General features: G+C 35.6%; 2 long non-coding RNA genes across 3 annotated transcripts; both read right to left on the reverse strand.

Annotated features, from left to right (window-relative positions):
• Window positions 1-258: 258 nt before the first annotated feature.
• Window positions 259-11,014, reverse strand: LOC127529146 (uncharacterized). Of its 2 annotated transcripts, XR_007935832.1 has the most exons (4): window positions 10,210-11,014; window positions 641-692; window positions 495-548; window positions 259-350 (listed from the first exon to the last, which is right to left on the reverse strand). It is a non-coding gene; the product is annotated as an uncharacterized LOC127529146 (long non-coding RNA). The 2 variants fall into 2 exon arrangements; XR_007935833.1 differs by lacking the exon at window positions 641-692 and having other exon boundaries at window positions 10,210-11,012.
• On the reverse strand, window positions 2,578-6,186 carry LOC114657648 (uncharacterized). Its single transcript, XR_007935835.1, has 3 exons — window positions 6,122-6,186; window positions 5,953-6,038; window positions 2,578-2,803 (listed from the first exon to the last, which is right to left on the reverse strand). It is a non-coding gene; the product is annotated as an uncharacterized LOC114657648 (long non-coding RNA).
• Window positions 11,015-12,925: the final 1,911 nt, after the last annotated feature.

Raw genomic sequence — 12,925 nt, forward strand, 5'->3', positions numbered from 1 at the left:
GAGAGAAAGATACCTTCCAACAACAAAATTCTCCAATAGAATAAACTACCACCACCTCCTGATCAAGGGTAAATCGCACTGCCATGCAGAGGGGAAAAAACAAAGAACATTAAAACCATCCATCCATCCGTCCATTTTCCAACCCGCTGAATCCGAACACAGGGTCACGGGGGTCTGCTGGAGCCAATCCCAGCGAACACAGGGCACAACGCAGGAACCAATCTCAGGCAGGGTGCCAACCCACCGCAACATTAAAACCAGTAACAGATATTAACAAATAATCAGATACATAAGTGAAAGCTTACAGCTGTGAAGTCAAATGGCGCATCCAAGACAAGGTGCAGAGCATACTGTGGAGCACACAAAATAATTATATCAAATTAATATTTAATCTATTTGCATACAGTACAGTGCACACTCTACTTATTGCAGTTTATTTATAGTGGTTCTAAAGTATTCACAACCTAAAAAATAAGTTTCTTTGATTTTCTCACCATCAACATGAATACTCCACAATCCACTGACCCAACCAACTGCTGTGGAAGATTCTGAAATTGAAATGGATTCATATCACCTACTGCAAGTTACAAAAGAATGTCCATTACTTGTAGTTCTCTCAATGACATCCCTATAAACTAACTTTGTTTTTAATTAGTATCCATGTGCATGAAGATATTCATTTTGTCATGTTACTGTAACAAAAACAAATAAACAAGTCTTACAAATACAAATGTAAATATCCAATATGTGCTGATAATTAGGTACAGTAAGAAAATCTTGATGTAAGCAGAGTACAAGCATATCTTCTTAAAGTAGGCATGTATTGTTTATCAATATTAGTGTGACTGCATTTTGCATGTGAATAACTTAAATATTTAGAATATACACTTGGATTAATTAAAAACAATTTGCAATGCTTAGAAACTTAAAACGTAATTAATATCAACCTCATTGTTTTAAATATTACATGTACACGCAAATTGGTGATCAAAATTAGAGAACATTTATGAACACTTATTTTTTTTTAATATTGTTAATCTTCATTATTCAAAATTTGAAGGTTACAACTAAAATTTTTGGAGGGTTACAGTTTTCAAAAATTGGTGTCATTGTAAAGCAGAAATATTCTAGAAATCACAGACTTGGAACGACAGCTTCTCTTGCAATGGCTGAAATGGTTAGACATTTTGCCTTCGTTTGGACAACCTGCTGTCACAGGGTTTCAGTCACCTTTGATTGGCTTTCCATCTTGCAAAGTAATTAGCAGTGCTGCCAAATATATAGGGCTTGTCAGATAATTAGGGAAATTAGCACCAGGTGTTAGAGTAACAACAGTATCTATGATGTATCTGAAAGTATTCTCTAATTGTGATCGTAGTTCTTCAAATTTCTCATTTAAGTTTTTTTTTTATATTATGCTTTGAATATGTTTAAATGATGAAATATACCTAAAATCTGCCCTTCTATTCCAGTTAGGGTAGCTTCCATTAGGTACAAGCAGTGACTCTGAAATTTAGGAAATTGTAAGCTGTTCTCTAATTTTGATTGAGATTATATATATGATAGACAGAGAGATAGATAGATAATGTATTGTGTGTGTGTGTGTGTTTCTATCTTCTAAACCCACTTTATCCTGAGCAGGGTTTTGGGTGATCTAGAGACAATCCCATAAAGCATGGGCTAAAAGGCAGGAACAATCTGAACAGAGCATCAGTCTATTGCAGGGTGAATGTGCACATGCACTCACGCACACACACAAGTATGCATACTATATACTGTATATGTGCATAGTACTGTGCTAAAGTCAAAGAATTTTGTAAACAAAATATGAACAGTTTCTGCAAGTATGTTGCGAATTCCCATATTTTATATGCTGTATATGCATAAATACTATTCAAAATGCACACATACATGTATATATACACAATATGCATGTTAATAGACACACACACAAAAACATTAAGAACTGCTATTAACATCAAGCAAAACAAAAAAAGAATGAAAATTTGAACTCCACGCAAACTCTGAACTATATACTGAACAAACTATTAAACTTAAGCAACCTGAAAAGCATCAAGTATCGACCATCTCCTAATCCATAAGGATTGGCTGAATCAAGAAAGAACATTTGCCTGTCTTTCGGCTTCATGACCTGTGAAACACATTTTGAATATTTTTGAATGTAGAAATAATCACTTCAGAGGGGAATAAAGATTAATTTCCACAAACTTAATTACACAATACATGAAGAAGTTAATACATACATATAGCATCCAATGACCAGGCTTCCAAGCAGGAAAATGCAGATAAACCTTGAGCGCAATATTATTCTGGAAGTCATTTAAAACATGAAATTAATGATCTTGACAAGTTATTTGCTCATGCTTTATTGTTAAATGATGCAGAATGTTTTTGTTAACTTACTGGAAATGATAAAAAAGGATCTTGATTAAGTGGTGGTAGCCACGTAACCACAACATATGCATCAACTGCCAGTACATCCTTCCCCTACGAAATTCCACACAATTCAGAGTTAGCAAAAGCAATATGATGTGTTTGTGAGTAACTGTTTGTGGTTGCTTGCAGGCAGCTATTTGCAATCTAGAATAGTTGTAAAAGTAACATACTGGTGTTACACATACATACAAAAACATTTCCATAACCTTTGTTTATAGTGTAGACTTACTGTTGCCTCTAGCTCTTCATTGTGACCCAAAGTCCAGAAGTCCTTTCGCTGGAGAGTAATGTTCCCAACTTCAGCCACTTTCTCTTCTGGGTCATTCTTGCCCAAAATCCAATCAAGCTTAAAGACCAACAGAAATATATAATGACACAAAAAAGATTAAGTATAACTGCATTAAACAGTTAAACAACAAAGTACTGAATTAATCTATATATATAAAAATGGAATGGGTGGGTCGTCGGGTGGGCCTTTTTTTCATTCCGTCGTTTTTTCGACGTTTTGAAAATGTAGAATGATTATTTGATTTTTTTGTTTTTATTTGATCGTGTCTATGTAGCCGCCGTCGTAATAAAGTATCGCTAAAATCGTCATTTATCGTAATTTATTTTTGACGTATAACGTCGCCATCGTCGAGGTCAGTGATACCAGTGCAAAAAATCTGCTTACGGTTGAAAGACACGCCCTACTCACTGGACAGTTAAAAACACCAATCAAACTAACGATGACATCAAGTATTACCCAATCAAAAGTAGGAAAGGAGGCATCTTCATAAAATGCATGTGGGATGATTTGCATGAGACGCTGCTTTAAAAAAAAAATGATAAAAAAAATACGGGATAAATCCCGTCCAGTATTGATTCAAAACGGGACGCGCAATTTCATTCTCAAACGCGGCACGATTCTGTATTTTAAAGGACGGGTGGCAACCCTACAGTGCCAGGTAACCACCCATACAATCACATTGTGATTCAGACTAGGAATGCAATGAATGTAATTACCCCGATCTACATACAAGGCGAAAGTGTTGCAACATTCAAAGATGATGGTTTGGGATAAGTACACCATACAACATAAAAGAGCTTATGAAGCCTTGAACCGAAAAAAGCAACATCTCAGAGATCGTAAAAAAAAAAATAGGAGCTAATGTCGTTTTACTCGCTGTAGATTTTAGTCAAACATTACCAGTTATTTCACGAGGGAGACCAGCACATCAACTCAACGCGTGTTTAAAATCCATGCTTCTCCCACGCTCGGTTATATGTCGCGTGTTCTCGGGTAGGTGCACCAAAAAATGTATACATTTAAGCATGTAATGGGCAAACAAAAAATGAGGTATACCCGAAGGCACAGCAGTAGTACTTAATGTAACTTTACTTCTTAAATGTTAATGTTTTACTGTTTAATAATTTATACGCTTCTTATATGTTGTTCAAATTCTTTTATCAAAATACCACTGACAGCGCAATGCACGATAACATCGAGTGAATACACCATACGCATCTGCCCACGGCTGCCCTGCTGTGCGCAGATAGGACTTGATTGTACAATAAAATAAAATAAAGATAAAAAGACTAAAACAATCATCACCCATAAAGCGGATAGTAGACGTGACGTACTATATGTGTACCACATTTCAAGTGTATAGGTGAAACGGTTTGCGAGCTACAGGTCATTTAAAATCCTGGACAGACACACAAATTGCCACGGTAGCAAATTACAGAAGAAGATTTTACTGTTTAATAATTTATATTTATATGAAATGTGCTTCTTATATATTACTTCATATTCTCATATGATAATGATGTTAATGTTTATATTGATTTCTGTGTTATTAAAACTGCATGTATGTGTGTATATGTATATATATATATATATATATATATACTAGCAAAATACCCGCGCTTCGCAGCGGAGAAGTAGTGTGTTAAAGAGGTTATGAAAAAAAAAAAGGAAACATTTTAAAAATAACGTAACATGATTGTCAATGAAAGCCCGTTTCACTCAGTAAGTCTTATGTGTGTGTTTATGTATGTGTGTGTATATATATGTACATGTGTATATGTAGATATGTATATATATGTATATGTATATAAATGTTTATGTGTGTGTGTATATTATATATATAATATATATATATATATATATATATATATATATATATATATATATATATATATATATATATATATATATATATATAAAAAGACAGCAACAGTTATAACAATGACAACACAATTACATTGACAATCATGTTACGTTATTTTTAAAATGTTTCCTTTTTTTTTCATAACCTCTTTAACACACTACTTCTCCGCTGCGAAGCGCGGGTATTTTGCTATATATATATACGAGCTGTATATACCCGGCGTTGCCCGGGGCAGAAGTAACCTAATCGGTCAAACACTTACATATATACCAAAGTAAACCTAATCGGTCAAACAGTTACATATATAAAAAAAGCGAACCTAATCGGATAAACAGCTTCATATATACAGAAGCGAACCTAATCGGACAAACAGCTAATCTATATACATAAGCAAACCTAATTGGTCAAACAGTTACATAAATACAAAAGCAAACCTAATCGATGAAACAGCTTCATATATACAGAAGCGAACCTAATTGGTCAAACAGTTATGCATGTGCAGAATAATTTTACAAAGATTATGCGTGTTAACAATCATTAAAAAGAAAAGATTGAGGAACTCTTCTTCTATATGTAATGAAGCTGGATGAAGCTGACTTGACGAAGACGTAGGTGGCATAGATTGTTTTTTCTAAAACAGAAGAAAAAAATGAGTATCTATTATTATTTTAAATTAGAATGAAAATGAGAACCTTGATTAGAGATAGATTATCCGTATTAAAATATGTGCATGAATAAACTTTTGCTAACTCTCTAGCAAAAGTTTATTCATACAAATTGGCATGGGATGGCTTTGTGAAAAAGTAAAAATTAGATAAAAATAAATTGAGAATGCGTACTTCGATTTGACTGAGATTATCTGTAATGATGAAAAAAAAGTTTAGTATGTTTTTTTTTCCATACGGGAAGGATGTAAAACCTTACATAGGCACCCTTCAGCCCATACTGAAGGGTACTGTCAGATTCTTACTGACTAAAAAACACCCTTTTTATTCCACAGCTACCCCAAAAACCACTATTAGGCATTACTTTGGGGTGGCAGTAGTTTAGTTATGAAACAGCTGGGTCCTGAAAAAAATCTGTCTTATTAGTGGCTTCATCACATATAGAAGAACAGTTCCTCAATCTTTTCTTTTTAATGATTGTTAACACGCATAATGTTTGTAAAATCATTCTGCACATGCATAACTGTTTGACCAATTAGGTTCGCTTCTGTATATATGAAGCTGTTTGATCGATTAGGTTTGCTTTGGTATATATGTAAGTGTTTGACCGATTAGGTTACTTCTGCCCCGGGCAACGCCGGGTATATACAGCTCGTAATCTATGTAGTAGAACATACCATCTTTATTTGTTCATTGCTTGGCTGACAATCCCAGCAAGTTCTACTGGCAGACAGGTCTTGAATCTGATACACAATCAGGTATTCTGTTGTGACAGACAATTGGAAAATTAATTTTAATGCAAAATACCTTTTTTAAAGTTACATTACATTTTGTAGAAACACTTACCTTTAGTTGAGGCAGTCTTAACATTTATCAGAGCAGGGTTCTCCTCTGATTTGCTTTCAATAATCAAAAAGCAAACGAACAAAAAAAAGATAAGAGTATGAATCAGAAGACATAAACTTACATCTTGCAATAAGCAGCAAAAACACACCTCTTGCAACTGTTGCAATGTTAGAAAGGGAAGAGGTACTGTCCATATCAGGATTTGTTTCCTCTGGATGCACATCTGGATTTCCTGTTTCAATACATATATCACAACGTGAAAATGAGCATGTAAGTAAACTAGAGTGTAGGAACACTCAAATCCTGTCTTTTAAACAAATAAAAATAAATTAAAATTTCACAATAGTTTTATATGTTGAAAAAAAGATGTCAAAAACAATATTATCCAACATGACCAGTCCATGAACATTCATCACCATTTCAGACCTAAAAGTCATCTTTAGCCTGTTTAAAATGTTGTTGTTCCTGTTTTGATTGTAGTGATGAATTATGTTCCTCATTTGAAAGAGATGGGTTGATGGCATTGTCATATTCAAGAAGTAGTTGTTTTTCCTCATCTTAGCAAACAGTTGTTCAGCAACCTGACTATTCACCCTCCCAGCTTGCTGTGGTACCAAGGTGAGTTTCCTCAGGATATCCCTTCGGTCTTTGGTATTGCTCTCATGAAATCTATCATACAGTGCATAATGATCAGAAGAACCCGTTGTGGGATGACCATCTGGATCTGCCATTATCTTTCTAGTGTTCAGCCAAGGTAGGGACACATTCAGCTTTCTGCATGTGGCCAGTGCTAGGCTGCTTTCAGTAGGTTCAGTTAAACGTCCTTTAAATGGAGAGAAGGGCAGCTTTTCTGGCACCCTGAGATTAGTATGTGTGGCAAGACCCCTGGCAAAGTCATAAATTACCACATTCGGCATGTGTTTCCATGACAGCAGCAAATCAGCAAAGTCACGAGGGCTCTCAGCTTGCAGATTACATTTAAGGCTGTAAACAATCCCACATGGGCACATGATTACTGCCCGTCCACATAACAGAAAGAAGTCATTTATATTGTTACATTTTCAAAATAATTCTCAATAATGAAATATACTACAGTACACATTAACTTGGCTAAAGTTATTTCAAAGTTAATTTATTCTGTTGAATGCAAGACATAAATAAAAGACTACACTAGGTGTAATACATGCCAGAGACTGCCCAAATTTTTTGAAATATTTTGTCATACATTTGCCTAGACTTCATTTCATTGGATAATCTAAGTAGCAGGTCACTACGTGATTCACTGGAATCCAATCCACACTCTTTACACAATTTTCTTATCACTTCAACCTATCAAAGACAGTTTATTAGTGTGTAACCTGGGAGATTAAAAAATGGAATTTTTTATCAGTACTCAAAAAAAAACCTTCTGCTTGAAAAATTCATCTATAAGCCTGTCATCTGAAGCCAAAATTTCAGCAGCCTCTGACAAAGACTTTGGAGAATGAATCTTTTCAAATACAGTGTTCACCACAACATTCGAGTGCCGAGTCCTCCTGCCTATCCAAGGAGCCCAAAAGTGAAAACTTGGTGGTACTGCAAAGGGATTACATCTTCCACCTAAATCAAAAGTATTACAGATAATCAACAGGTAGGAGAGCAAACAGGTGCCATGTGTAGTCTAGTATTTGTAATGAAATGGCCAAGACAACATACTTACTGACAACAAATCCACAACAAATCATCTCCTTGGACAATGCCTCCCAAAAAGTTTCCAAATCAACCTCTCCTCTGAAATTCTCTGGTGTTTTTTTATATAATTTACTAAAAATAAAGGATTTATGTTTTATTTTGACAAGTCAATAATGGCTTAGGTGTGGTAAAGTGATTGTGCTGTGAATTAACATTGAAACAGTAATACCTGATATCTTGAAAACACCTTTTTTGTGCAAATCCATTATCACCACTGGAGGATGATCACCACAAGTGACACATGAATACTTATACTCATGATCCGTAAGGGTCTCAAAATGTAAATAGGCATGCAGCACTGTGTCCAATGGTGGAAACTGCACACCTGCTGTGAGCTGTAAATATTTAACAGCTCTGCTCACTGCTGTATGGACCTAAAACAGGAAATTGAAAATGACCCCTCGCTCTATAATTGATTTACACACTTCATATGTATCTTTAATTACATGTTGCAACAATACCATGAATTAAGGGTTACACATGGCAAAACATGTCACTTATGTTTTAAAGTGAAAATCAGCTAAATAATCAAAGCAACTATAAAACTGGTACCCAGGTTTTGGTTACTTTATAAGATTCAGAACTACAGGTGGCGCAGTGGTAGTGCTGCTGCTTTGCAGTAAGGAGACTGTGGAAGATTGTGGGTTCGGTTCCTCCCTGTGTGTATAACGCTTTGAGTACTGAGAAAAGCGCTATATAAATGTAATGAATTATTATTACAAAAAGACGCATAATGGTAGCGATAGAACATTCCACACTGTGGGCAATGCTTGCAGTAAGTGGAAATATCTAAAAGATAAAGAAAAATTAGGATAGACACAATTTTTGCAAAATGTACTACAAGGATTAGGACTTGATACTTGCTTTCAATAATGCACCAGTTGGTCAGTAATTTTGCCTTTCGTGTATTCAGCATAGGGTCACTAAGTAGGACAATGCTGGGACATCTCTGGCACATTGTTTCTTCCGGAAAAAGGTTCTTTGGATAGTGCCTGTAAGCTGCTGGTACACGCAAATTCTTTTGCAGGGCAACAGGTATCTTCTTGTTCCTCAAAATATAAGTCACTATACTCTCTAGTCCCACACCTTTTGAAGGATAAACAGAATGGTCATCTTTCATATTCCTTTCTTCAAAAGAACAGAGTTGCTCATTTGCTTGCAGTGCTTCCTCTGTACTAGTGACGATCCTGAAAAGTTCACAGTGGGTCTCAAACAAGTGCCATTTGGCAATATATTTGTGTATGCAAGATCGCCTTAATCTGGCACATGGAACATTAACTTTGCATCATAAACAACAATGACACGTCCCAAGCGGCTGTAATAGGACATAGATGGTTCATTGACTGAAATGCATTTTTTTGTTTGTGGTATTCCAATTGTCATGATAACTGACAGTGGAACCCTGTTGGTGTTCGCAAGCTGCTGTCAAGCAAGGCAGGTCTTCTTCTTTTCTTCACTAAACCACTTTGTGCTCACCATCTCCGACAATACCTTCTCAGACAGCGAAACGGTCTTGGCCAAGGAAGCATAGTAGCTAACTGACCTGATGTGTTCACAATGATAAGATGCAAGACCACTCCTTTGTGCTACTTCCATATTGATCTGGCATTCATTGGACTCACATAGCACAGTGTGAATTTCCCCCCATGTTTTACACTGTACATGAAGTGGTATGCTGTGCCCTTTAAATGTCTTCATAACAGCAAAAATGCCATATTTCCCATCAATTTATTGACTGGTAAGATGGCATCTAGCATTGATGTCTTGTGTTTTTTGCTCTGTGTGTTTGCGGTCAATTTGGTTTTTCAAGTTCCATTTATTAATTTGAACATTGCAAATTGGGCACCTCATTCTGACCACTGCACGCAAACGAACCTTTCCTGTGTAAACTATGGTTGTGGGTGGAACGGTCATTGTGGCACAGGCAGTTGGTGGAGTCTCCAAGGCTGGTGAAACAGTAACTGAGGCAGTGGCAATTGATGGAGTTTCCAGGGCTGGGGGAGCAGTCATTGTGCCACTGGCACTTGGTGGAATTTTCAGGGTTGGTGGAACAGTTATTGTTACACTGGTAATTGATTTGGTTTCCAGGGTTGAAGATGGTGCTTTGGTGGTTGAAAAAGCATTCTGTTTGTGTTTACAAACAAGCAAGTGATTTTCAAAGTCACTTCTCCTAAATATTGTAGTCTGGCAGTAGGGGCAGTGATAATGCCGTGATGGCCTGCAGTCTAAACCACATCTGTGGATGGCAAAACCTAAAATGTGTAACAGTATAAATTGTTATAATGTAGAATACAGAGTTAAAAGTATATGTTCCAGTACTGCACATACATTAAAAATAAACTCTCAAATGAACTTACCTTCATGGAGAACTGCCTTCTTGAAATGACTCTTCAAATGTTTTTTTAATTTTTACAGTTTGGAGGGCTTAAAAACATTACCACTACAAAAAGGACAATGGAACAAGGTGCAACATCTGTTGCATTGAGTCAGCAGTGGTACTGACTCTCCCAATTGAATAGTTACGTGTTTCTATAAAAATGACAAAAAAGCAGGATGGCTTTAGCAAGTTTAAATTCTGTATCTACAGTAATCACTCACAATACTAAATAACTGTTTTAATCAAGCAATCAAATTTGAATTAGTTTGTGCATTTTACAATTAGTATTGTCACAAAGCAGCTTTAAATATTTCCAGGCCATAAACCCGGAGACAAAAACCTTGGTGTCAGTACCAGATTATTATTGAACAAAATAAAAAATGGTCTATTTTGTTTTACACAAATTAAAAATAATATAGCAAGTTTAAAAAGAAAAGACAAAGGACAAATAGGAATGTAGATTCATTGTAAATTTTACTTATTGGACTGACTAAACAAATATATTTTTATCCTAGATTTGAAGGCTGACAGACTGTCAGAATCTCATACCACTTTGGGACGGTTGTTCCTAAAACAGTGTGCTTTACAAACCACTGTTTTATTTCCAACTACAGCTTTTTCTATTCTAGAGACAACAAGATATCCCACTTCCTGTAAGAGTGATTGTAAGGAATTAAAAGGTAACTCAAATATTGAGATCCTTAACTATGCAAAGTCATACAGGTGATCACCAGTACCTAATAATTCAATACGAAATACAAAATTTGCAGAAAGAAAATGTAATGAAAGCAAAACAAGGATGATATATACTGTTCATATTTCTTGGCTCTTGTAAGCTCTTCAGCCACTGTATTTTGAATTAAATTCAAAGCCACAAAGCCTTACGGTGATCCATGTAGAAGTAATAAAAGCACGGATAAGTTATTTAGCATTATGGAATGCTAACATAATCTAAGTTTTGCAATATTTCTTAAGTAAAATGAAGGCTACTCTAGATACATGTTTAGTATGTGTATCAAATGAAAGATCATAATTTTCACTGTAGATATACCCAAGTTTAGAATTAGTGTATTGTGAGTGATAAGGGTGCCATCTACAGACATGTTACATTCAGATTGACATTTTTAGCAGCTTTCGAACCAATGACTAGCACTTCTGTTTTGTTAGAATTCAATAAATGAAAATTTCAAGGAATCTACTTTCTACTAGGTAAACCTCTATTTTAGAACACTGAGATGTACATGTAGTTGATCAGATGAATATCATGGTCTATAGTATCAAATGTGGCACTTACTGTAGATGCAATACTATGGGCCTAAAAATGCAACCATGGTCAGTGGAGTGCAAATCATTGAATACTTTGGCTAAAGCAGTACCTGGGTAAAAATGTTACAAGAGATTACTTTTACAGTGATCCCTCGCTATATCGCGCTTCGTCTTTCGCGGCTTCACTCCATCACGGATTTTAAATGTAAGCATATGTGAATATATATTGCGGATTTTTCACTGCTTCACGGATGTCTGCGGTCTACAGTACGTGTGCTTCCTCAGTTGATTTGCCCATTTGAATTCAAACAAGGGACGCATTTGAATTCAAACAAGGGACGCTATTGGCGGATGGCTGAGAAGCTACCCAATCAGAGCACGCGGTTAAGCTCCTGGGTGCTGTGCTAACTCTCGAGCGTCTCGCGACCATTCTACGAATGGCAAAAGATCTCCAGACATCAGTTGAAGAATGGGACCCGCAAATGATTCGTTCTTTGCAATTTAAAAATGCTCTTGACAGCGCCACGGAAGTATATAGGAACCTCTTTACACAAATGAAAAAGCAGCAAATGCCCATCACGATGTTCCTTACACGCAAAACACTGCCTAGTACACCTTCAGTGGAAGAAGACGACGGCAGTGCTACACAGTCACCTGAAGAGGCTCCTTTAGAACAGCTGTGACAGTGCAGTAAATGTCATCGTTATCTGACAAGTTGGTGAGTACCCAAAACTATTTTTCTACGTACTTAGTACATGTATGTACGTTTATTGTAACTGTGCACACATTTTATACAATTTTTTCCTTGCATTGTTGGTATTTATTGCTGGTGGCCTGTCTATTGTAATGGCTATAACAAATGTGATATCAGAGACGCTCTACAGTATCTTTAAAATAACATTTTGGTTTTATGTACAGCATTTACATGTTATAGATTTTTCAAGTATTTTTATATTACCTACTCAATTACAATATGTTTAAAACTGTATTACGTGTTAAATAAAACTCCTCAATGATATACGATATGTATTTTTGTGAGTAGTATAGAAACTGTGTTTACATTCATAATTTCAACGAATCTTACCTAATAACTAAGAGAATATAAAGGGTTTATGCTGTATAACTGTACGGGGAATATTTATAAACCATGTGGGAGAGTTTATAAGGACTTAAAATATATAAAAATAACCATATAAACATATGGTTTCTACTTCGCGGATTTTCTCATTTCGGGGGTGGCTCTGGAATGCAACCCCCGTGATGGAGGAGGGATTACTGTATTTGCAAAAATATAGAGAACAAGCTTACCTACACCTTTCTCTAAATTTTAGAAATACAAGGAAGATTAGAAAATTGGTCTATAATTTGATAGATCACAGTTATAAAGATTTTTTTTTACCTTAATAAGAGGTTATTAGCCAGTATAAATA

This window comes from Erpetoichthys calabaricus, chromosome 9 (assembly GCF_900747795.2).
Source record: "Erpetoichthys calabaricus chromosome 9, fErpCal1.3, whole genome shotgun sequence".
Taxonomy (NCBI): domain Eukaryota; kingdom Metazoa; phylum Chordata; class Cladistia; order Polypteriformes; family Polypteridae; genus Erpetoichthys; species Erpetoichthys calabaricus.